The 27,530-nt window shown below is 40.8% G+C and overlaps 1 pseudogene; it reads right to left on the reverse strand.

The window, feature by feature from the left end:
- Window positions 1-3,388: 3,388 nt before the first annotated feature.
- Window positions 3,389-21,951, reverse strand: LOC125935295 (Golgi phosphoprotein 3-like; annotated as a pseudogene).
- Window positions 21,952-27,530: the final 5,579 nt, after the last annotated feature.

The following is a 27,530-nucleotide window of genomic DNA, read 5'->3' on the forward strand; positions in this document are numbered from 1 at the left end:
GCTGCATTCAGCTGGCAGGTCAGCTGGCTGGGTACTGAACTTAGCTGAGACAGCTGCTCAGCTTTCTCTTTCCATATGCTCTTTTATCCTGGGCTTCATTATGGTATGGTGGTCTCAAGGCAGCATTCCAAGAGAGTGAACGCAGAAACCATATCACTTCATGTACCCCCAGCTCTGGAGCTTGCAAAATGCCACTTCTGCCACATTCTAGTGGATAAAGCAAAGAGCAAAGCCAGCGCAGATATAAGAGGTGGGGAAATAGGCTCCACCATTTAATAGGAGGTGCAAAGAATCTGTAGCCATATTTACCACGGAAAGTTATGCCATGTTCCTAGATGGAAAGACTCAGTGTCCAAACGATGTCAGTTCCTTCAAATAAATCTTCATGATGTCATACCAACAGAAATTCCAAAAGAGTATTTCAGGAAACTTGGGAAGTTGTTCCTAAGATTCATGTGGAAGATGGACTTTGAGCTGTATTACAAAGCTGTCATCATCAAGACAGTATGGTACTGGCACAAGAACAGACACTCAGATCAATGGAACAGAATAGAGAACACAGAAATGGACCCACAACTGTATGGCCAATTACTCTTTGACAAAGCAGGAAAGAACATCCAATGGAATAAAGACAGTCTCTTCAGCAAGTGGTGCTAGGAAAACTGGACAGCGACATGCAGAACAATGAACCTGAACCACTTTCTTACACCATACACAAAAATAAACTCAAAATGGATGAAAGGCCTCAATGTAAGACAGGAAGCCATCAAAATCCTCCAGGAGAAAGCAGGCAAAAACCTCTCTGATCGTGGCCACAGCAACTTCTTACTCAACACATCTCCAGAGACAAGGGAAACAAAAGCAAAAATGAATTATTGGGACCTCATCAAAATAAAAAGCTTCTGCACAGTGAAGGAAACAATCAGCAAAACTAAAAGGCAACTGATGGAATGGGAGAAGATATTTGCAAACAACGTATCAGATAAAGGGTTAGTATCCAAAATCTATAAAGCACTTATCAAACTCAACACCTAAAAAACAAATAATCCAGTGAAGAAATGGGCAAAAGACATGAATAGACACGTCTCCAAAGAAGACATCCAGATGGCCAACTGACACATGAAAAAATGCTCCACATCACTCAGCATCAGGGAAATACAAATCAAAACCACAATGAGATACCACCTCACATCTGTCGGAATGCCTAACATTAACAACTCAGGCAACAACACATATTGGCGAGGATGAGGAGAAAGAGGATCTCTTTTGCACTGCTAGTGGGAATGGAAACTGGTTCAGCCACTCTGGAAAAAAGTCTGCAGGTTCCTCGAAATAGAACTACCCTACGACCCAGCAATTGCACCACTAGGTATTTCTCCAAGGGATACAGGTAATGTTGTTTTGAAGGGGCACAGGCACCCCCATGTTTATAGCAGCACTATCAACAAGAGCCAAAGTATGGAAAGAGCCCAAATGATGTCCATCAATGGATGAATGGATAAAGAAGATGTGGTATATATATATATATATATATATATATACACACACACACACACACACACACACACACAATGGAGTATTACTCAGCAATCAAAAAGAATGAAATCTTGCCATTTGCAGCTACGTGGTTGGAACTGGAGGGTATTATGCTAAGTAAAATTAGTCAGTCAGAGAAAGACAAATATCATATGACTTCCCTCATATGAGGACTTTAAGATACAAAACAGATGAACATAAGGGAAGGGAAGGAAAAATAATATAAAAACAGGGAGGGGGACAAAACGTAAGAGACTCTTAAATATGGAGAACAAATGGAGGGTTACTGGAGGGGTTGTGGGAGGGGGGATGGGCTAAATGGGTAAGGGGCACTAAGGAATCTACTCCTGAAATCATTGTTGCACTATATCCTAACTAACTTGCATGTAAATTTAAAAAATAAATTAAATAAAAATAAAAATAAATCATATAGAAGAGCAAAGGGCTCAGCATCACCAACACAATTTTGAGGAAGGACTGGTCTTCACAGATATCAAGACTTATTATAAAGCTATTTGAACAACAGGGTATTGGTATAGCAATACAAAAATTGACCAGTGGAAATGGCTAATAACTACGTGAAAAGATGTTCATTGTCAGCGACTATGGAAGACAGATACTGATTGCTCACAAATTTTCCTTCTTTCTTGCTCACAGACTATCCTGTCCCTCCTCTCCCACATCCAACAACCATGTACTCCAGAAGAGACAGAGTCCTTCTGAAGAGCCACAAGGTGTGAATCTTGATTAATACATGATTGGTTTAGAAGTGAGCATGTGATATAAATCCAGCCAATGAGACATGAGAGTTCACCTGCTGGGGGTTCTGAATAAGGTTTTATAACTCTTTAAAAGGCACATGAAGAAAAGACATGAGCCTCTTCACTTCTTCCCGTCTTTGGAAATTGTTGTGCAAGAGTTGGATCCTTGGAGCTACTGTCCTTTTTGCAACCATGAGAGAGTATCTGAATCAAAAGGCAATATCCTGACAATTACAGAGAGAAAATGAGGAAAAAAGACAGAGGACTCTGGATGTCTTTGAGCTATTCATTTAATTCCTCCAGCACTTCCCTACCTCCTAAATGGTGTGCAGAGCAAAGAGCAATTCATGTGAAGCCCACACTACATGCAGCATACGTGGGATGTATCACATCCCAAATGGCTTAATGGAGCAATTCACCTTTATGATTTAATAATGAAAATAGATGAGGTTGATGTTAACTAGACTTAGTGTGCTGGTCATTTTGCAACACTATGCTGTACATTAGATAACCAGAACTCATTCATCTTATGACTGTAAGTTTGTACTTTTTGACCAACATCTCTCTATTTCCCCCACATACCAGAGTCTGGTAACATCATTTTTGAGACTTGGCATAAAAACCCCCTCTTCCCATGGGGCATCTGGGTGGCTCAGTCGGTTAAGCATCTGACTTTGTGTGTGTGTGGTTTCTCCCTCAGGGTTTGAGAAGTACAGAAGAATTTGTACTTGTGGAGAGTTTGCAACTGACGAGATGCTAATGAAGTGCATGTGGACCTGGAGGTAGTTTGAAATAAACATAACAGAAACCCAAACCTGTGACTGTTGAGAAGGGCAACTCTCTGGAACTCAAGAAAGAACGAAATGCCAATGACAGTAAGACTTTTCTCTAAACTTAGAAAGGTCCCTCATACCAGCAGTTTCTTGCATTCACACACACACACACACACACACACACACAGAAAAGCTACCTATTATTATATAAAACAAAAGCCAATTATAGTGTAGGAAAGTACAAACTATAAAAAATCAGAAGTCAATAGAATTGAAGCAACTGGCTTACCTGAAAGAAGAACACCTCATTCTGAGCAGTTACTTGGTGAACACTGCCACCACCGTCCACAGGACCTCATTGGTGTTGGCCTTCAGACCGTATCTAAGTTGAGGAGGTGCTGTACTCTCTTGGTGGCTAAATCATACTGCTCATCCAGAAGGGGAGCAAAAGCATTCTCCAGGACGTCGGAGGTGTGGGCTAGGTAAATAAGGGCCAGCAAGCATTTGTCCATGCGGTGAGGGTCATTCACCCATTTGTCAAGAACAGCCTTCTGTACCTTCTTGATGAGGCGCTGCTTGATATTGTGGTTGGTGAGGGGATGTGTCATCACATCAAAAAGTAGAAAGTTCTGGGGCGCCTGGGTGGCTCAGTTGGTTGAGTGTCTGACACTTAATTTTGACTCAGGTTATGATCTCATGGTTTCGTGGGTACAAGCCCCATGATGGGCTCTGAGCTGACTGCTCTGGAGTCTGCTTGAGATCCTCTCTCTCTCTATTTGCACCCCTCTTTCCCCCTGCACATGCTCTCTTTGTCTCTCTCAAAATAAATAAAGTTTAAAAAATGTAGGAAGTTTTGGGGGCATCTGGGTGGCCCAGTTAGTTAAGCGTCCAACTCTTGATTTTGGCTCAGGTCATGATCTCTGGTTTGTGAGTTCAAGCCCCGTGACGGGCTCTGTGCTGACAGTGTGGAGCCTGTTTGGGATCCTCTTTCTCTACCCCTCCCCTACTCACTCAGTATCTCTCTCTCTCAAAAAAAAAAAAAAAGGCAGAAAGTTTCTACTTGTTTCTCTGTTTCTCTGTTTCAATATGCCCTTTTACACCAGGTATTTAATCATTCTTGCATATTGCTTAACTGGTGATACAATTCTAAGAGATTCCACATCTCACCTAAACAAAAGTTTTTGAAAATTAGAGAATTTCAGCCTTATTTTTTTTCACTCTTAATATGAATAGCAAAATGTGTTCATGGTAGCTGGTGTGTTTCTATAGAAGTAGAACACAGAAAGTATTTTATGTTAGTCTGTTTTCCTCGAATCTGAACTTCTTATGGAACAGGAATCATATTTTATTGATCTCTGTAGCCCCAAGCACCAGGTATATTTCCTGAAACTTAGTACTTGCTCAGTAAGTATCTGTAAAAGAGAACGAATAAACTATTCCAACACACAGAATAGATGCCTAATAGTATGAGGTAGAAATGAGCCAAATTCTGGCACATTTCAGTTGGCATGAAGGTGTCAATTAAATAGCCAAAGGATAAATGAGAGAGGTTTAATTTTTTAAATAAACTTTTTAAAAGAATAATTTTTGATTTACAGAGAAGTTATGAAGATAGTAGAGCGTTCCCATGTGCCCCACACCCAGTTTGTCCCACACCTCACTAGTTTTCCCATTAGTGTGGTACATTTATCATAATTAATGACCTAGTATTGGTACATTCCTCTTAACTAAAGTTCATACAGTATTCAGATTTCCTTAAGTTTTTGCCTAATACTCTTTTTCTGTTCCTGGATCCTGTCCAAGTTACCACATTCCATTTATTTATTATGTTTGCTTAGGCTCCTCCTGGCTTTGACAGTTCCTCCTTGTTTTGAGGACTTGAACAGTTTTGGGAAGTACTACTTAGGTACTTTGTAGATTGTCCCCCTATTGGGATTTGTCTGATGTTTTCCCCTTGATTAGACTGCAATTAAAGGTTTTTGGAAGGGGTACCACAAAAGTCAAGTACCATTCTCTTCTTATAATATCAGGGATGGACACTATGAACATGACTTATCACTGTTAGTGTTGTCTTTGGTCCCTTGGCTGAGATATCTGTCAGTTTTCTCCGTCATAAAGCCAAAGCCCCTGCCCCTTTTCATTCTGGACTCTTGAAAGGAAGACACTCTGTGCAGCACACATTTAAGGAGTAGTGATCTAGGGGCGCCTGGGTGGCTCAGTCGGTTAAGCGGCCAACTTCAGCTCAGGTCACGATCTCGCCGTCTGTGGGTTCGAGCCCTGCGTCGGGCTCTGTGCTGACGGTCAGAGCCTGGAGCCTGTTTCAGATTCTGTGTCTCCCTCTCTCTGACCCTCCCCCGTTCATGCTCTGTCTCTCTCTGTCTCAAAAATAAATAAACGTTAAAAAAAAATTAAAAAAAAAAAAAAAGGAGTAGTGATCTAGAGGTGCCTGGCTGGCTTAGTTGGTTAAGTGTCCGACTTCAGCTCTGGTCATGATCTCAGTGTGTGAGTTCGAGCCCCATGTCAGGCTCTGTGCTGACAGCTCAGAGCCTGGAGCCTGCTTCAGATGCTGGGTCTCCCTTACTCTCTGCTCCTCTCTTGCTTGTGCTCTGTCTCCTTCTCTCTCAAAAATAAATAAACATTAAAAAAAATAAATAAAAGGAGTGGTGAGCTATGCTGCACTTCTTTGAGGATAAGGTATTTACATAAATTATTTGAAATTGAAAGTTTTACTTTTCATTAAAGAATTGAATTTAGGGGTGCCTTGGTAGCTCAGTCAGTTGGGTGGTTAAGCATCTGACTTCGGCTCGGGTCATGGTCTCGTGGTTTGTGGGTTCAGGTCCCGCGTCTGGCTCTGTGCTAACAGTGCAGAGCCTGCTTGGGATTCTCTCTCTCCCTCTCTCTGCCTCTCCCCTCTTACAAGCTCTGTCTTTCTCTCAAAATAAATAAATAAGCATTAAAAAAAGAATTAATTGAGATTCACATTAAAGATGGCTGGTTGAATAAGTACTCTATTCCTGACAAAAATGCCATGAAAATGAGAGCAGAGGGACTTTTATGGAGGCACAAACCTATGAGACTAGTAAAGAAAACAATAGCAGTAAAATTTTAGACACTGCAAAGTAAGTGGAAACGTGGTAGATGGATTAGCGATCCAAGAAAACGAATCCTAAACTGGCAGTGGGTAAAGCAGAGAGGTAACCCACATTACACTGCAGATCCCCAAGGCTCAGAAACTGGCACCAGACAGCTGTGGAAACATGGGTGGAGGAGCAGATAATGGTAGGGCTAAAAATAGAGAGATTGTTTGAAAGTCTTTTTAGAAAGTACCTCCAGATCCTCTCATCTATTCTGTGCAGCCAGCCTAGTAGAAGAGAACAAAACAGAGGGTCTCTGGACTCAGGCACACAGACACAGTCGAAGGAGGCAGGGATCTCTTACTGAAAACAGGGGGATCAAAGAAAAGTTTATGTCCTAAAATTTGTGACATCTTAGCCTTCTCCTTCCTCTCAATTCCTGGAACTCTGGAAGCTAGGATTATACCTTCCAGCCAAGACATTAGGAGAGTCTTCTCTGGAAAATTCTACCAGCCCAACAGAAAAGAATGAAAAACACTGACAAGAGAATTTCCTCAAAGAAGTATAATGAAGCCCCCACTGCACCACCTCCCATCATGAACACACATAGTTTCCAAATAACTTTTTGGGCCTCTCTTTCTAAATATGAACAGACTGCCAGGGAGTGCATTCATTTGGTAAAACCCCTCTAATGTGAAACACAGAGCTCAACATAAAATATGAAAATAACAAAAAGATGTTTATAATTGCCCTAAAATGGAACACTCTTCAGTGACAGAAAAGGGAACGACCTGCTGATGCCTGCTGCAGTGAGAACGGTGTTCACACACAGCATGTGAGGTGAAAGAAAGCAGACACAGAAGAACATTTATTGTACTATTCTATTTGTATGAAGCATCTAGAAAAAGTAAATGTGTAGAGACAGCAGATTATTGGCTGATTGGGACGAGATGGGAATGGAGATGAATTGCAAATGGGAGCATGAGATTTTTTTGGGGTGTAGAAATGTTCTACAACTGGATTGTATGGGGCACCTGGGTGGCTCAGTTGGTTAAGCCTCCGACTTCGGCTCAGGTCATGATCTCGTGGTCTGTGAGTTCAAGCCCCACATTGGGCTCTGTGCTAACAGCTCAGAGACTGGAGCCTGCTTCAGATTCTGTGTCTCCCTCTCTCTGCCCCTCCCCCATTCATGCTCTGTCTCTCTCTCTCTCTCTCTCTGTCAAAAATAAATAAGCATTAAAAAAAAAGAAAAAATAATAAAACTGGATTGTAGTGATGGTTGAATGATTCAATGAATACTCCAAACGTCAGTGAATTAGACACTAAAAATGAGTGAATTTAATGACATAGGAATTATATCCTGGGTGGCACAGTTGGTTAAGCATCAGACTCTTGATTTTGGTTCAGGTCATGATCTCATAGTTCATGAGTTCAAGTCCCATGTCAGGCTCTGTGTTGACAGTGTGGAGTCTGCTTGGGATTCTCTCTCCCTCTCTCTCTGCTCCTCCCTAGCTCTTTCTCTCAAAAATAAATAAACTTAAAAAAAAAAAGAATTATACCTGAATAAACTTGTTTAAAAAAAGAAACTCAGAGAAACAAACTATGGAGGGAGAAGAAAAATGAAAAAGGTCATGGCTATCCCCAGAGAAATAAGAGATGATATGTATCCATATACAAGATGATAGTTTTAAAAAGGACATTCAGAGGATAACAACAACAACAACAACAAAAACTAGAAAAATAAAAAATTGGATGGCAGAAATGAAAAACTGAGTAGAAAAGTGGAGGATATAAGGAATCCAAAATGTAGAGCAAAATGGTGAATAACTGGACAATAAGAAAGAAAACATAAGAAATTAGATGGTTGATTCAGGAGGCCTAACAGCTGAATGATAGGAGCTCCAGAAAGAGAGGGCTAAAAACAATGGTGGGGGAAAGTATTGGTAAAATAACATAAAAGAATTTTCCAGAGCTCAAGAACATGAGCTTCTTCTCAGAAAGGCCCTTTGGGTATCCAGCCCAATGAATAAAAGACAAAAAACAAAAGCAAACAAAAACCTCAACAAACAATTTTAAAAAACAACAGAAGACTCATTATTGTGAAGTTTCAAACACTGGAGATAAACAGAGGATAGTAAAAGCTTCTGGAAGGGGAGGAGGACATGGGGGGACGCAGATAATGGTGAGACAGATAATGAATAGAAGATTATGAATCAGAACGGCATCAAACATCTCAAATGGGAGGTGGAAAATAATGGAGCTAGACCTTCAAATTTATTTTTAAGTTATTTCTTAGCCAAGTGTTCCATATTTAGCCAAACTCTCCATCAAGTGAAAGAGTAGGAAAGAGACAATCTTCAAAAATTTTTTAAAAATATTTATTTTTTAAAAATTTTTTTCTTAACGTTTATTTATTTTTTTGAGACAGAGAGAGACAGAGCATGAACAGGGGAGGGGTAGAGAGAGAGAGAGAGACACAGAATCTGAAACAGGCTCCAGGTTCTGAACTGTCAGCACAGAGCCCAACATGGGGCTCGAACTCACGGACCGCGAGATCATGACCTGAGCTGAAGTCGGACGCTTAACCGACCGAGCCACCCAGGCGCCCCAATATTTATTTATTTTTTGAGAGAAAGAGAGAGGGGGACAGTGTGAGCAGGGGAGGTGCAGAGAGAGAGAGACACAGAATCTGAAGCAGGCTCCAGGCTCTGAGCTGTTAGCACAGAGCCTGATGCGGAGCTCGAATTCAGGCACTGAGATCATGACCTGAGCCAAAGTTGGCCACTTACCTGACTGAGCCACCCAGGTGCCCCAAAAAGAGACAATTTAGACATGGAGAGGCTCAAAAAATGTACTTCCCAGACATCTTTCCTAGGAAGCTATTTGAGGATGTGCTCGAGCGTGGATGAATGCTTGCACGTACACACACACACACACACACACACTAAATTGAGCCCAAAAAGGGCTCAATTTAGAAAAAAGATATTGGGATATTGAGATACATGGGACTGAGGAGACGGAAGATCCAATGGAGACAAAGAGAATTCCCAGAGTGACAGCAAATGGAGTTCCAACAAAACAGGAGTGAAGCACCCGCAGTGAAACCTTGCAGACTGGAAAGCAGGGAGAGGCACTAGGAGGATTCTCTGGGACAGGAGTCAGGGGATGCGGGAGGCATGAGGGCCAGGATATAATTCTTCAATCACTGAACATGATTTGTATAAAGTGCAATTTACAGGTATTTTATAGAGCTGTTGAGGATGTGGGAATATTTAGTCAGTTGTTCAAAGAAAATGAAGAAAATATTAAAAAAAATTTTTTTTAACATTTATTCATTTTTGAGATTGAGAGAGGCAGAGCATGAGCAGGGGAGGGGCAGAGAGAGAGACACAGAATCTGAAGCAGACTCCAGGCTCCGAGCTGTCAGCACAGAGCCTGACGTGGGGCTTGAACTCACAGACCATGAGATCATGACCTGAGCTGAAGTCGGACGCCCAACCGACTGAGCCACCCAGGTGACCCAGAAAATATTTTAAAATGAGGCAATTATTGGGGAGCCTGAGCAACTCAGTTAAGCATCTGACTCTTGGTTTTGGTTCAGGTCATGATCTCACAGTCACTGAGCTTGAGCTGCACATTTGGCTCTATGCCAATAGTTCAGGGCCTGCTTAGGATTCTCTCTCTCTCCTTCTCTCTGCCCCTCTCGTGCTCATGCTCTCTCTCTCAAAATAAATACATTTTTAAAAAATTAAAAAAAAATAAGGAAGCAAAATCAGAGAAAATAGCTAAAAAATTGGAACTGTTAACTTGGTGGATGATGGGGTAGGAGGGTTGAAGAGAAGGGACTGCTCTTTTATAAAAATCACTTTTAGTAATAATTGATCTTTTATACTATTCAAATGTAGCATGCTGATAAAAATAAGTGGATTTAATTATGATTATAGTTATTTTATTAAAAGAAAAAATGTAGGGGCACCTGGGTGGCTCAGTCGGTTAAGGAGCCGACTTTGGCTCAGGTCACGATCTCACAGTTCGTGGGTTTGAGCTCCACATCAGGCTCCGGGCTAACAGCTCAGAGCCTGGAGCCTGCTTTGGATTCTGTGTCTCCCTCTCTCTGCTCCTCCCCCACTTGTGCTCTGTCTCTCTCTCCTCTGTCTCTCAAAAATAAATAAACATAAAAAAAAAGCAAAAAATGTATATTTGAAATTATTCAATATCAAAAATAGGAAACTTCAAATTATAGTATCAATACTCAATTTAATATGCATAAAATTGTATTTAATCATATGAATTAATACCAAAAAGAAGATTTGATTTGGAAAAGCCATTTTGCACTTTATGATTTGCTTTGTAGAATTGGAGTTTTAAAATTGTGATAATTAATTCATGAAGGGTTGAGGATTTGATTCCTACTTTCTGAGGTTTATTAATATTTAAAAGTCTGTATTTGAAGCATAAAGAACTTTATCAAATTAAAGAGTGGTAAATCATTTCCCTTTGAAGAAAAACATTATAATTTGCATTCAAATTCCTTCCTTATCTTTTAAAAAGAGTAAAGACAGCACTGATTTTTAGGCCTCATGATATTTACTACCCCAGGAAGAGTTTGCAAATGGGAATTATACCCAAATCATGAATGTAATCCTGATTACTTTTTCTTCTGGATTAAACATATGTGTACACACCCATATTTAAACATTAAGAAATTGGGGCGCCTGGGTGGCTCAGTCGGTTGGGCAGCCGACTTCACCTCAGGTCATGATCTCACACTCCGTGAGTTCAAGCCCCGCGTCAGGCTCTGTGCTGACAGCTCAGAGTCAGGCTCTGTGCTGACAGCTCAGAGTCAGGCTCTGTGCTGACAGCTCAGAGCCTGGAGCCTGTTTCAGATTCTGTGTCTCCCTCTCTCTGACCCTCCCCCGTTCATGCTCTGTCTCTCTCTGTCTCAAAAATAAATAAATGTTAAAAAAAAATTAAAAAAAAATTTTTTTAAATAAACATTAAGAAATTGACAACAGTTATTTTACACATCTGTAGTCTGAGCCCAATGATGGAACAGCCTTTCTCCCTTCTACCCTCCCTCCCTCTTTCCCTCTTTTCCTTCTTTCCTCTTTCTAGAAGCATTTACTTTGTTCCCAGTACTAGCTGAGTGTTGAGAACACAAAAAAATAGTAAAATAAACTCCTTTCTACAGGGAAATTACAATCTGGTGCCACTTTACACAACTAGCCATAAAGCAAGGTGTAAGGGAAAGAACAAAGTATTATGAGAACAGAGAGGAATCAGAATTTGCAGGGTGTCTGGGGACAGAATGTAAAGGGAAAAACTCTCCAAAGAGGACACTTTCTTGCTTTGACTTGGAGAGTCAGACAAGCTAAGGGAGAGAGGTGATGCCCTCTGCAGAGGGCGCAGCAGGCATAAAGCATCCAAGGGCACAGAAGGAAACAGTGAAAGGTACAGAGTACCCAGTATTTCTGCCTCCCAAGGTGATTAACTCCTGGTCCATTTTTGCCCTGAACACTCATTCCCTCAAAGTCACCTGCATACACTGGGAAGAGAATAAGAAGCCCGAGGCTGTTGAGTTAGAACTGGACACTCCAGGGTGGAGGGCAGGGAGGGCTCTATAGAACTGGGAATGGCTGTTTCATTCCTGGCACGAAGGAGAATGCATTGTAAGCACATTTGAATAAAGGAGTGCTCTATGAATAGTACTAAATTTGAAATTCTTGAACAAAAGGATTTTCTTCAAGTTCCAGATTATTCAGGTTCAGGTGAGAAATGACTTGACAATTTATATTTGGAAATTGGACATGAGATGTTCTTTCATTTAACAATTATTTACTGGGTGCCTGCTGTGGCTGCTGTCAGTGTTCAAGACACTGGGAAAAAAAAGGTCTTAACGTTTGTGACACATATTCAGGGGCTTCTTTATATTTATAGTTCATCTTTCTATATTTAAAAAAAATAATAATTGCCAGAAATCAACTTAAAAGTTCATCAAGATTGGGGCGTCTGGGTGGCTCAGTTGGTTAAGCATCCAGCTCTCGATTTCATCTCAGGTCACGATCTAATGGTTTGTGAGATCAAACCCCGCATGGGGCTCTGCATTGACACTGCACGGCCAGTTTGGGATTCTCTCTCTCCCTCCTTTTGCCCTTCTCCGGATCATGTGCATGCTCTCTCTCTCAAAATAAATAAGTAAACTTTAAAAAAAATTCATCAAGGCCAGTTTAAGGGATTTACCAAGAATATTGCAGATACTTAGATTAAATGTGAGGAGGTGATTTTTAAAAAATTGTTACAAGAGGGGTGCCTGGGTGGCTCAGTTGGTTAAGTGTCCAACTCTTGGTTTCAGAGCAGGTCATGATCTCACAGTTTGTGACTTTGAGCCCCGAGTCAGGCTCTGTGCTGACAGTGCAAAGCCTGCTTGGGATTCTCTGCCTTCCTCCTCTCTGTCAAAATAAATAAATAAACTTAAAAAAAAATTTAAATTTATTACAAGAAAATTTAGCATTGCCCCTAGTAATACAGAATTATGAAACTGAAAGCACTTATGTGGTGATCTAGTGCCACCGTGTGTCCCAATTACTCAATTACATGATTTAACAGTCAAGATTCTGTATTCTTTTCCTATTGCAGCTGTAACAAATCACCACACATTTGTGAAAAACAACAAATTACCACAAATTTGTCATAAATTTGTAATGTATCTCAGTGGGCTAAAACCAAGGTGTCAGCAGGGCTGTGTGCCTTCAAAGCCCTACAGAAGTCTCTGTTTTGTTACCTTTTCCACATTCTGGAGGCTGCCTGGATTCCCTCCCTGGTGGCTCCATTCCAGAACCAACAATGGCCAGTTGAGTCTTCTCATGGTAAATCTCTCTGACACTGCCTCTCCTCTTTCACTTTTAAGGACCCTTGTGATTACATAGGGCCCACCTGGATAATCCAGGATAATCTCACCATCTCAAAATCAATTGATTAGGAAACTTCTATCTGCAATTTTACTTCTCCCTTGCCATGGAACATAACGTATTCACAGGTTTTGGGGATTAGGATGAAAATATCTTTGGGAGGGGGGCATTATTCTGTATACCACAGAATCTATTAGGTTTTATTTGGGGGATATGCTACTTTTTATGTTTCAAATGATAAAGACATTAAACTGTTTCTCTGTCCTTGTTTGTAACTTGGAATTGATAAACAGGAAAAACCTATCTTTTGCCAATGTCTGTAAAATTAGCCACTGTGAGAAGTGAAATGATTCATTTTCAGAAATACCAAATCAAAGCTGTGCTGTCTAGTTAACAATAGGTTTACAACCTATTGGGAATTTGTATGAGCCCCTCTCCCCCCGCACCCACCCCCCAAATGGATTCCCAAACCCTTAGACACTTCACTTCCTGGTTCTTCCCCTCTCTGTTTTTGGGCTTATTTTCACAGGTTTTGCAGTGAGCATGTGCCAAAGAACTGAAGTCTCTGTATCACCTCAAGGAATGTACATTTGTTCCAATCAGACTACTCCTTGCCTTGCATGGGCATAGGCAATGTCGGGCAAGGCTGTAACCTCTGTAGTGCTCAGCCAATGAGGAACCAGGGGAGGGACTTGCACGCTAGGAGATAAATTGCCTGCTGTAACTGCCCCAAGTGTGCCTGTCCACCAGACACCTGCTTTTGCAACACTGTTGATTAAAGCCTTGCTCTACTGTGCTCGGAGTCCCCACGTCCCTCCTTTGATTGGGGCAGTGGGCTTATTTCTCACAGCCATGCACTTAGAAATCCTTCCAGTGAATTTTTACTTATGCTTTACTAATCTTAGCTAGAAAAACCCAAACTAAACATTAAAATATTGTTAAATTCATCTTAAAATTATTTTGACTTGGGGAGCCTGGGTGGCTCAGTTGGTTGAGTGTCTGACTCTTGATTTCGGCTGAGGTCTTGATCTCAGGGTTTGTGGGTTCATGCCCTGCGTCAGGCTCTGTGCTGACAGTGCATGGAGCCTGCTTGGGATCCACTGTCTCCCTCTCTCTCTGCCCCTCCCTCCCCTGTTCTCTTTCTCTCTCTCTCAAAATAAATAAATAAACTTAAAAAAATAATAAAATTATTTTGACTTGGCAAAGGCAGGTGTAAACCCAAATACTGCTTGATCATATACAAAGTATACAAGTAGAGGGTCTTTTTTGTTTGTTTACCGGGCAAATGGCTTTGTTCACAAACCAGTCAGAATCAAGTTCACAAAAACTCATAATTGGAAAATTTTGAAGGGATTAAAAGAGGAGAAGAAGGGAACCGGTGGATTTTGTTTCTTTACATGTATCTACCTCCATTACCGTAGCAGATGAGCACCCCACTTTTGTACTGGTCATTTTCCAGCCAGGGGAAGAGAGACTGTTCTGCACCCACCAGGATTTAATGGGCTGCTTTCAGAGTAGAGATGAGGTAAGGCAGGGTATGCTAATCAAGCCTCACTGGAAAATCAACAAGATAAAATACTTGTGATGTGGTTTGAAGTGTTGGGGTTTGGAGCTGACAGGTAAGAAAGAACTCTTGAGATGTCTTTGGTGCAAACAACGTGGTTTTATTAAAGCACAGGGACAGGGCAGGTGGGCAGAAAGAGCAGCACTAGGATTATGAGTGACTGATTAACTACCCTGGAGCTGGGGGAAGTAGAGATAAGGGGAAGTTTCCAAAAGGACTTTCATATGCTAAAGAAGACTCAGAATCCTGAAGGCCTAGCTATTGTCAAGCTAAAGTTGTTTTTCCCTCTAGCAAAGCATTAACTTTAAGATAGTCAGGAGTTCCTGGAAGAATGCCATACTCTGCCTATCTCAAGTGTTTGTCAATGGGCTGCGGGTTATAAGGAAATTTAATTTTATCTACACTTCTTTCTGCCTTTGTTTCCCACATCACTTATGTTTTCTTTCTATTATTATTATTATTATTATTATTAGTTTTTATTTAAATTCCAGTTATTTAACAGTGTAATATTCGTTTTGGGTATACAAAATACTGATTCAACACTTCCATACATCACACGATGCTCATCACAAATGCATTCCTTAATCCTCATCACCTTTTTAACCCATCCCTTCTCCCCCACCCCCACCTCGCCTCCGGTAACCATCAGTTCCTTCTCTATAGTTAAGAGTCTGTTTCTTGGTTTACCTTTCTGTCCCTTTCCTCACTTATTTTGTTTCTTAAATTCCACTTGTGAGTGAAATCATGGTATTTGTCTTTCTCTGACTGATTTATTTCACTTAGCATAATACTCTCTATCTCCATTCATGTCATTGTAGATGGCAAGATTTCATTCTTTTTTATGGCCACACCTTTGTCCATTCATCAGTCAATGGACACTTGGGCTGTTTCCATAATTTGTCTATTGTAGATAGTGGTGCTATAAGCATCAGGGTGCTTTGAATTAGTGTTTTGTATTCCTTGGGTAAATACATAGTAGTGCTGTGAGATGTAAGGGAGATGATTCATTTTCAGAAATACCAAATCAAAGCTGTGCTGTCTAGTTAACAATAGGTTTACAACCTATGGGAATATGTATGAGCACCCCCCCCCCCCCCACCACAATGGAGTCTCAAACCCTTAGACACTTCACTTCCTGGTTCTTCCCCTCTCCGTTTTTGGGCTTATTTTCACAGGTTTTGCAGTGAGCATGTGCCAAAGAACTGAAGTCTCTGTATCACCTCAAGGAATGTACATTTGTTCCAATCAGACTACTCCTTGCCTTGCATGGGCATAGGCAATGTCGGGTAAGGCTGTAACCTCTGTAGTGCTCAGCCAATGAGGAACCAGGGGAGGGACTTGCACGCTAGGAGATAAATTGCCTGCTGTAACTGCCCCAAGTGTGCCTGTCCACCAGACACCTGCTTTTGCAACACTGTTGATTAACGCCTTGCTCTACTGTGCTCAGAGTCCCCACGTCCTTCCTTTGATTGGGGCAGTGGGCTTATTTCTCACAGTGCAATTGCTGGATCCTAGGGTGATTCTATTTTTAACTTTTTGAGGAATCCCTATACTGTTTTCCAGAGTGGCTGCACCAGTTTTCATTCCCACCAACAGTGCAGGAGGGTTGCCCTTTCTCTACATCCTTGCCAATATGTGTTGTTGCTTGTGTTGCTGATTTTTAAATGCTTGGGTTTTCAATAGTGCTTCCCCAGCCTTTTCTGGAATGTCACATATAGTGTACTATGGGAAGGGTACATCAATATTATGCAGGTAGGATGAGGAAGAATATAATAATTGCAGGCTTCTTTTTCTGTTGTAAAATTGTTACCAGCTATTAGCAGGACTGACCTGCACATCTCTCCAGGGCCCATCCATGTAAGGCTTCTGCCCAGCTTGAGGAAAGCTTCATGAAAACATTAAAGCATCTCCAACAGAATTTCCTTACAAAGCATTTCAGTAAATTAGCAGTCATTAAACTGCTGTGTAAGTCTCCGAGATAACCTGTTATAGTTTCCATTGTAGAGGTTTTACATATCTTTTGTTAAATTTCCTCTTAAGTATTTTGTGAAGTATAATGCTTCTTTAAAAATAGTAATGATTTAAGAAACATAATAATGGTTTTATTTCTTCCTTTGTGATATATACGACTTTTGTATCTTTTCCTTACCTTTTCACCGTAGGTGGGACTTCCAAGATAGTGTTGAATGGAAGTGGTCCAAATGAACATCTTGTCCTTGTTCACTGTCTTGAGGGGAAAGTATTTAATATCTCATGGGCAGTATGGTATTAGCATCAGGTCCTTTCTAGATGCTTTTTTTTTTTAATGTTTATTTTATTTTATTTATTTATTAGGTTGTTATTAATGTTTATTTATTTTTGGGGGGGTGGGGAGGGAGAGAGGCAGACAGAGAGGAAGACCAAGGATCTGAAGCAGGCTCTGTGCTGACAGCAGAGAGCCCAATGTAGGGCTCAAACACACAAACTGTGAGATCATGACCTGAAGTCAGACACTTAACTGACTGAGCCACCCAGGCTCCCCAGAGCTTTTTTTTTTTAATCATTTTAATTTTCATTTTATTAAAAAAATTTTTTTTTAATGTTTACTTATTTTTGAGAGAGAGACAGACAGAGTGCGAGTAGGGGAGGGGCAGAGAGAGAGAGAGAGAGAGAGAGGGAGACAGAATCTGAAGCAGGCTCCAGGCTCTGAGCTGTCAGCACAGAGCCCAATGCGGGGCTCAAACTCACAAACCAGAGATCGTGACCTGAGCCAAAGTCAGATACTCAACCACTGAGCCACCCAGGTGCCCCCAGAGCCTTTAGTTTTAAAGTTATGATGGCTATTGGATTTTATCAGAGGCACTTTTTTCACATTTACTGGTATGATCATATAGTTTTTCTCCTTTGTTCTGTTAATGTGACAAATAACCTCAATTTTCAAAGATTAAGGTGACCTTGTACTCCTGGAATAAACCCACTTAACCATGATGTAGTTAGTGTTGCTGCTTTCAAGTAGCTAATATTTTGTGAAAGATTGTTGTATCGTGAGAGATGTTGGTCACAAATTTTCATGTAGTCTCTTGTCAAGGTTTTGACAGGGTTATACTGGCTTCATAATATGAGTTGGAAATAGTTTCCGTTTTCTAAAAATGTGTAAGATTAGTATTATTTCTTTCTTAAATGTTTGATAGAATTCCCAAGAGAAACCATCTGGACTTGCAGTTTTCTTTGTAGGAAGGCTTTTGATTAGCATTTCAACTTTAAAAATAGAGTTATTCAGATTTCGATTTCTTTTTGTATCATTTTGTAAGTTGTGTTTTTTTTAAGTTTATTTATTTTGAGAGAGCAAGAAAATGCAAGTGGGGGAAGGGCAGAGAAAGTGGGAAAGAGAATCCCAAGCAGCTTCACACTGTCAGCGTGGAGCCTGATGTGGAGTTTGAACTCATGAACCGTGAGATCATGACCTGAGCTGAAGTCAGATGCTTAACCTACTGAGCCACCCAGGTGCCCCTGGATTATTTTACTTAGCATAATATTTTCAAGGTTCATCCATGTTGTAGTATGTATCAAGGTCTCATTCTCTTTCATGATCAAATAATATTCTATTATATGTATATACTACATTCTGTTTATCCATTCATCTGTTGATGGACATTTGGGTTGTTTCCATCTTTTGGCTGCTATAAATATGCTCCAATGAATATTGGTGTACAAGTATCTGAATCTCTGCTTTCAGTTCTTTTGGGTATATACATAGGAATGGAATTGCTGGACTATATAATTCCATGTTTAACTTTTTGAGGAACTGTCAAACTCTTTTCCATGGTGGTTGCACCAGTTTTACATCCCCACCAACAATATATGAAGGTTCCAATTTCTCCAAAGCCTTGCCAACACTTACTTTCCTTTAAAAAAAAAAAAAAAAAAGTAGCCATCCGAAGGGGTATGAAGTGCTATCTCATTGTGGTTTTGATTGGCATTTCCCTAATGACTCATGATGTTGAGCATCTTTTCATGTGTTGGCTTCTTTTATTGACTAGTTGTATATCTTCTTTAAATAATTCTTTATATATTCTAGATATTAATCCTTTATCAGATATATGATTCACAAATATTTTCTTGTATTCATTGGGAGGTCTTTTTCACTCCCTTGATAATGTTCTTTGATGCAGTAGAGTTTTTAATTTTGATAAAGTACAATACAAAGTCTTTAGGGATAAATTTGAAGAGATTTGGCATCATATTGAGACCTCCTATCTATGAATAATAATATTCTCCATTTACTTAGGTTTTCTTCTATGGCCTATAATGTTTACCTTTTATCTTATAAAGATCTTTTATATTTACTATACAATGTTGAATGTATGTTGAATGTTTATTCTCAGGTATTTTATACTTAGGTTTCTGTTGTGAATTTCTTTCTGTTGCATTTTCTAACTGTCTGCTGCTGGTGAACTGGAAAACTACCAATTTGTGAATGTCTAGTTGCTATCCAGTCCCTTTGTTGAACTCTGTTATTATTTGCCAGTTTTCATCATATTCGTTTTCACAGTCTATCATTTGGTAGACTAATACCACCCCAGAGCCTCAAATCCCTAGGAATGACAGAAAAGTCATATAAAGAATAAAATCCATAGCATGAAGAAATACCCACACTTTCTCTTTTTTCATGTGCACAATATGAGAGTATACTATAGGCACTGTTAGTCATTTTATATTTTCTGCTCCCTCCTACTAGTGTTCAATATCAGTACACAGAGAGGACCTCTTCCTATTTAAGGGTGATGGTATAAGGATGTACAATAACTTACTATGTCGTGCTGAGGAAACCTTCCCCAATCTTTTACTATTACAGTGAAAATCCTTGTATGAAAGTCTTTGCACAAATATCTGCAGGATCAAAAATTCCTAGAAGTGAAAATCCTAAAACCTGGATCAAAGAGTATATTCATCTTCAATACTGATAGCTACCATCAAACTGCCTTCATGAAAGCTGTACCAATACACATTCTCAACAACAGCATATCAGCATGCTGTTTTCTCACACCTTTAGCAACACAACATACGCTGTTTACAATTGTCTGAAAGAAATATAGAGAATTAGTATCTTTATTCTTTTTGTAGAAGATGCTGCTGACGTCCCACCAACTTTACCTGCAGCTGTAGAGGATAGTTCCTAAACATTCCAACAGCACCCAACTTGTGTCTGGATCTCTCTGCTTCTCTTCCTGAATCGCTTTTAGGTGCCATAGGAATTTGCTTAGTCCAAGCAAGGGCAGGCTTTCCAGGGTGGCTGGTAAGTAATAGCATATCAGGCTCTCAGAGGCAACCTTCAACATATGGGGAATGGAAACCAGTGGATAAATGTGCAAGCTTCCTCTTCCCTCAGCAGGCAATTCTAAGCCATGTTCTTACTGATTCCTGAGGGGAACTGAGCGCCTGTTGACTATGGCAGTAATCTCATTGATCTGTTGTTAACTTTTCCACCTTCCTACCTTACTTTCACTGCTTCTTCACATCCTGATTTCACCTCCAAGATAAACCACATGCACTCAAATCCCTTCAATACCTGCTCTGAGGAGGACTTAAACTAAAATAGATGACCAGGTTTGGTCCTAGAAAGTTGACCCTCAAGAATCGGACTACAGAATTTGTTCACTCCCTGGTCAGGGAGCAACGAGAATCTCATTGCCGGTTTAAGTGGGGGTTGTGGTAATCCATGGCATGCTGGGTTTACTAAGACTCTCATGTATGATTGTTTAGGATGAGGTGCAGGTAGAGGGTCTGGGCTAGGGAATAGTTACTGCTCTTGAAAGACATGGGGCAATGGTAATTATTAAGAACTGTGGAGGAGGCTGACTTTTCGTTAACTTTCCTGGAAGCCTCAGAGAATGGCACACTAGGTTGGCCAGCTGTCAACTCAGAGCATGCTAGAAGGCTCTCATGGCCAACTTTAATTAATCTGACCCTCATCTCTTGCAGCAGGAGGGCAGATTGTGCTGAATATTAGCCTCAGAATACAATCATAAAAATGTCAGAGCTCTAATGGATATCTAATGCACAGCCAGAGCAGGTGTCCCATCTCAAATTCAGAGCCCTGGAAGGGAAGAAATAGGATTGTGAAATCTGGATGGTTTTATTTAGGTGAATGCACTACACAGTCCAAACCCAATATTTCTCTGAATCTTCCAGACAGGCATGCGTCTTGGTAAACAGGCCGCCTTTCTCTCCTGTGTTGTCTAATACTTTCCTTCCCTTGCTCCCTTCCTTCTTCTCAAACTTGATCCAATTGTAATCTATTTTGTTGTAAGGAGTGAATTGGGAATCCGACCTTTTCTTTTTGAACTAGCTATCCAGTTTTTCAGCATCATTTATTGAATATTTCATGTATCCCCACTGATATAAAATGCACCCTGACTGTATAATACATTCCAGTATGTACTTGGGTCTTGTGGGAGAGAATGCTAAGTATTCACCAAACCTTTTCCCTCCTCTTTCTGGGGACACAACAGGGTGGTCTCTCAGCTTCCAGTGCAGTTCGGAAATGATGGGCCTGATACCCAAAAGCCTTCAGCATGTGACCTTCTAACCTCCTTGCCTTCTGGTAGGTGGAATGGAGCTATCCTCCAGGAAAACTCAGGAAGCCACGTGTTCACAATGGCAGAGTTACAGATACAAGGGGCAGGAGTCCCAGATGCCTCGTTTGCATGAGAGCCTGCAAAGCAGAAACACTGGTTTTGGACTTTATGAAAATGAGGAATAACTTTCATTTTTTATGAGCCATTTGCTTTTTCTTTTTCCCTTAAACTAGATATCCTTACTTTAACTAACATAGATCTATTTCTGGACTCTATTCTGTTCCGTTCCATTGTCTGACTACCCGTATGCTGGTATTACAGTTTTAATTAATTTTATAATGTATTTTGGTACATAATAGGGCTAATCCCTTCATTAACTTTTATTTTACAGTTTTGGTTTCCCTTGCATGATCGTTTTTCCGTATGAACTTTAGAATTAGCCTCACTACTTAAAACAAGATCTCCTTCATATGCTTATTGAAACTGCATTATATGTAGCTTGATATATACATTGATAAAACATTGACATCTTTATAACATTGAATATTCCTCTACAAACACATATCTTTCCATAGATATTTACACCTTCATTTATATTCTTCCATAACTTCATAAAGCTTTTTTTTGTATAGGTGGTGATTTTTCATTTAGTTTATTCATAGGTTTTTTTTTTTTTTTTGAGTGAAGTGATGCTATTGTAAGTAAGATCTTTTCTTCTGTTATATTTTATAATTGTTGTTGCTTATATAGGAAGCCTACTGGAGGCTGTGTTGCCCATCTTAGCGTGATGTCAAATAAAAATCAAACACCAGCCTGACAGCCAAGAAAAGCACTTAAAAGCAAAATAAATCTTAAAAATTTTTTGTAGATGTCTCTACTGCACAGCAGAAAAACAGACTGTATAAACAGAAGGTATGTGGTTGTGGGTTGATTCAGAATGGTCATAGAATGTCCTTCTTTTTGACTGAAGTTCCAAAGAGCTACTGCATTTATAAACTTTCCATACTCTTCAACAGACACGCATTGTCATGTTGCAGTTTGAGGAGGCCCAATAGACATAACTGTTCTCCAATAAGTTTCTAAACAACTTAGAAATATGCATAGGCATTCAGGCAGATGGAGACAAAAAGGTCATCATTACTAGTAAAACTGATATTAGAGAACACGGCTTAAGTCTGGGGCAACAACTGGATAGCACCCCAGACGAATTTTGCCGCCCACAGGCACCACTGCACAATGTAAGCTCTCTCTCCCAGGGCCTGTTCTTACAAACTATGGAATGAAGGACAAAGCAGAACATATACAGACTTCCAATAGAAGGCATTCGAGAATTCCCTTCTTTCATTCTTCCTTGCTGGGGAGGAATGAGTAAAAGGGCACAGCAAGGTCAGGACTCTAATGGAAGGTGCCTCCTATAGAAGGAAAATCAGAAGTGAGGAAAAGCGTTTCTTCACCAATACTCAGCAAAGCTATAATCTTTTTAGGGACCCAAAGTTCATATCCACAGTTTTTGATGGTACTGTCCAATATAGGATTTTAATTTTAGGCCAAATTCAAACTATATGTATTAAAAAAATTTTTTTTAAATTTATTTTTGAGAAAGAGAGAGAGAGAGAGAGAGCACGCACGCGTGCTCTTGCACGTGAGCAGGGAGGGGCAGAGAGAGAATGGCAAAGAGGATCTGAAGCAGGCTCTGCGCTGACAGCAGAGAGCCTGATGCGGGGCTCAAACACACGAACCGTGAGATCATGACCTGAGCCAAAATCAAGAGTTGGACGCTTAACTCAAAGTATACTATAAACTCATAGACTCTCAGAAAAATACTCAAGGATGTGCAATAGTCAGTGGAAAAAGTGAATCAGCATAGAGGCATAGAGAAGGTGGAGAACATGATAGGTAGCAAATGGTTACGGTGATTTAAACCGAAAAAAAAAAAAAAGAAATAAGAACTTTTAAGACCCATAACAAAAGAGCCTGCCATACTTCTTCTTTTTTTAAATGTTTATTTATTTTGAGAGAAAGAGAGAGTGTGTGCAGGGAGAGGGGCAGAGAGAAAAGGAAAGAATCCCAAGCAGGCTCTGGGCTGTCAATAGAGTCCCATGTGGGGCTCGATCCTGTGAACCACAAGATCATGGCCTGAGCTGAAATCAGGAGTCAGTCACTTAACCAACTGAGTCATCCAGGTGCCCCAAGGCTGCCATACTTCTAATTTAGGGAATATAATGAACCCATGAAATATTGTGCTGATTTAAAAACTATTTAGTTGAGAGTCAGCAGAACTGCAAGATTGTGGCCCACGTTCTCTTGGCGAGCTGCTGATCTAATCTCAGACAACCTTGGACTCCACTAGGATAGTTAGTTGCTAGGGAATGAAACAAGTTTCCAAGCATGCCAAAATTTTGTATAGAAAATGTATCATTCTAGTTCTTAATCATGTTTTGAGATTTGTTTATTGGCATCTTACACTCTGAGTGATGCGTTCATTTTTCTATGAAAACCAAAGAACCTATAAATTTAAAATAAATTGTTGCTTTAGAAAAAAAATAAAGAGTTGGATGCTTAACAGACCGAGCCACCCCGGTGCCCCAAACTACATGTATTTTCACATTACATTAACATGAGCACTGTGGAACATGCTTCTAATCAGGTGTTTTGTTTTGTTTTTTAATTTTTTTTTAATGTTTACTTATTTTTGAGAGACAGAGCATGAGGAGGAGAGGGAGACACAGAAGCCGAAGCAGGCTCCAGGCTCCAAGCTGTCAGCACAGAGCCAGACACAGGGCTTGAACTCACAAATTGTGAGATGATGACCTGAGCCGAAGTCGGTTGCTTAACCGACTGAGCCAACCTGGCGCCCCTACTTCTAATCAGGTTTTATCTCTAAGAGAACAGAGTGCAGAAGAGCTGGAAAACTGACACGATTGCCTTTCTCTCATTTATAACACAGTTATTCTATGGATATGATCACTAGATTACAGGTATTATCTTTTAGTTCTTTTGGACTCATGTTTTTGACATACCTAATCCTTGGTAAATGTTCTTGTATTAGTAATGCCTGCATTTGTCCAATTTGCTGTCAAAAATAGCATGCTCAGAAGAGGATGTACAACATAGGGCACACAGTGTTTATTACTGCCAACCTTCCAATGACCACTGATATTTTCTGTACTCATTAATTCATTAGACATTAAAAAAATTTTCTTTTAATGTTTATTTATTATTTTGAGAGAGACTGAGCGCAAGTGGGGGAGAGACAGAGAGGAGACACAGAATCCGAAGCAGGCTCCAAGCTCTGAGCTGGCAGCAGAGCCTGATGGAAGGGGGGCAGACTCAAACCTATGAGCCCCTAGATCATGACCTGAGCCGAAGTGGGACACTTAACTGACTGAGCCATTCAGGCACCCCTAAAGTTTATTTATTTTGAGAGAGCAAGAGAATGAGCAGGGGAGGAGGGGCAGAGAGAGGGAGAGAATCCCAAGTAGGCTCTGCACAGCACAGAGCCCATCGTGGGGCTTGATCTCACGAACCTCGAGATCATGAGCCAAAATCAAGACTTAACCAACTAAGCCACCCAGCTGCCCCTCATTAAACATTTTTGAGGCCTTATGATGACCGAGACTATGGCAAGGCCTGGGACTACAAAGATGTACGATATGACCTCAAGGAGCTCACAGTACACTGGGGAGGGCAGATGTAAACAGCTAACTAATGTGCAATCCTGGAGCCCAGTACAGAGTCCCTTAGGAACACAGGGATTCATGACTAACACAAGATTAGATTGCCAAGCTCATATAACTAGTAGCAGGCAGAGGTAGTATTTGAACTTGGACTGATTTTAAAGCCACCAATACCTCAGGGTCACTTTGTGATGACGGTGCCATTCAGTGCCTGTGCTGCTCCAGATGTGGCAATGCTGCAGAAGGTGGATGGTGCTGCCACGCCATTCTCAGGGCAGTTTCTGTTGAAACAGCTGACTTTCCAGTCTAGCTCCAACTCTGCCTCAAGGGAGACAATGAGGTATGTCCCTCCTTGAGCCGTCAGGGTCACGTCTGATGGGCTGCTACATAACCTTATGAGGCCAAGCGGACAGAGGCATTCCCTCTTCCTCTGAGGAGCCCACTTTCCTTAACACTCGCCAGGCAGAGGCAGCTCTGTGGTAAGGCTGAGACCCAGAGGAGGGACGCGTGTGAGGGGTCTGGAAATAATAGTGAATTGGTTGGAGGTACTCACTCCACCCCCACCTCCCTGTCATGCTCCAGTGGATACATGAGGGACTTTTTTTGGTACCAGGTCACCTATACATCAGCAACATCAAAAATGATGACAATTCTTGGGGCGGCTGGGTGGCTCAGTGGGTTAAGCGTCCGACTTCAGCTCAGGTCATGATCTCACGGTTCATGAGTTCGAGCTCTGCATCAGGCTCTGTGCTGACAGCTTGGAGCCTGGGGCCTGCTTCGGATTCTGCATCTCCCTCTCTCCCTGCCCCTCCCCTGCTCTCACTCTGTCTCTCTCTCTCTCTCAAAAATAAATAAAGATTAAAAAAAATGATGAAAATTCTAGATTCTATGAAGGTAATTTTAGATTCTATGAAGGTAATTTTAAATTGGGGGGCAGGTAGCAACTTCCAAACAATTGTCTACATCGGGGGTTTAGCATCACAAATTCTAGCTTTATCTACAAGCAGGCAGGAGGGAGTGTGAAGAGGAACAAAAGCTGGGGCAGGCTTTGACTTCTCTGACATGCATCGCCCCCACCCCTGCCCCCAATTGCATGAATACACATTTTACAATTACGAATAAATAGATGCTTGCACCAATTTCAAGACAACACTTTTACACTATGAGTAACTCTGCTTAAAGCTGTTACTTCTTGGGGTACCTGGGTGGCTCAGTCGGTTGAGTGTCTGACTCAGTTTCAGCTCAGGTTGTGATCCCAGGGTTGTGAGATCAAGCCCTGGGTCAGGCTCTGTGCTGAGAATGTGAGAATGGAGCCTGCTTGGGATTCTCTGTCTCCCTCTCCCTCTCTTGCATTCTCTCTCATTCAAAAATAAATACATAAATAAATAAATAAATAAATAAATAAATAAAAAGCTATTACTTCTTTTCTTATGGGCAAGGACCAGCTTTCTTTGACTAAAAAAATTTGAAAATCCATTATTCACAGAAATACAGTGGAAGCTAATGTAGGGTTTTAAAAAAATCAGTGTTTAGGAAAGGCATAAGAAGAGCAGTTGAGACTTGGAATAGCCATCACAGGAGACACTAAGTAGGGCTGAGTTTGGAAATAACAGTCAATGTTTACTGAATGGTTCTTGTGTTAAGGGTTTTGTGTGTGTTATTCCTCACAATATCCCAATGAGTTAAGTTCTCTTACTGTAAAAGGGAAGCTGAGACTTAGGTCACGCAGCAGGAACATGGAGAAGGGGACACTGGAGCCAGGCAGTAGCTCTTTGAAGCTCACAGTTTTACCACTATGCTCTACTATATTTCAGTCATAACACTTCTTTCTTGTCTCAGTCTTGGCATGATTCACATCAACTAGGGTGCGAAGGCTCCTAAACAGTGCTGGTGGCCCACGGACGGGCTTCAGTGATCTGTCTGCTGTTGATGAGCATTTTGACGTTACAGACGTGCTAGGGATGCTTGTAGCTGGAGGATGGCTATTCAACAAGGTCTTCAGAGAACGTGAAATTGTGCAGCCTCAGCCTTGCTTCAGCCTCTGCAATGAGCCCCTGCTTCTGAATCACAGGAACCAAACTCACAAGATACTAATGTATAGAATGTCAACTTACTAATTTGCGGTGGTGAGACATACGCTTCCAGTGATGAATATTTACTGTGCAGAGAACTCCCTCCTAAGAATCCAGGTTCACAGAAACCTTGTCGCCGTAACTTCATTTGTTGAACTCAAATGAGAATAAAGGGACAGGATGGCACTGGTGTTTGGGATCCCAGAAGTGCAGCTAGAACTACAAAACCACAGAGGCAGTGCAGGACCAGTTAGTTTAGAAACAAGCACAAGAGAGCGCTGTGACTCAGAATAACCAAGTACAGCCTAATAATGAGTATTTACACAGCTGATCCTCATGTATCTCGGGCATTTCTAAAAGATGTCCAACAAAAACTCCTTTAGTTTCATGCAAGTACTTTCTCCTAAGCTGTCTGGTGAATGAGATAATCTTGTAGTAAGAAACACACCACTGACTGTAAACCATTAGCAGTATGATGCACCCATTGCCAGCAATCCAGGGCCACTACTGCTGAAACAAAATAAAGATTTGGATAGAGTATCATATAAAGGTGAAGAACTTTGACTAAGAGCTCCTTGAGGACATAGAACAAAGATAGAGGCCTACAG

This window comes from Panthera uncia (assembly GCF_023721935.1).
Source record: "Panthera uncia isolate 11264 chromosome A1 unlocalized genomic scaffold, Puncia_PCG_1.0 HiC_scaffold_17, whole genome shotgun sequence".
Taxonomy (NCBI): domain Eukaryota; kingdom Metazoa; phylum Chordata; class Mammalia; order Carnivora; family Felidae; genus Panthera; species Panthera uncia.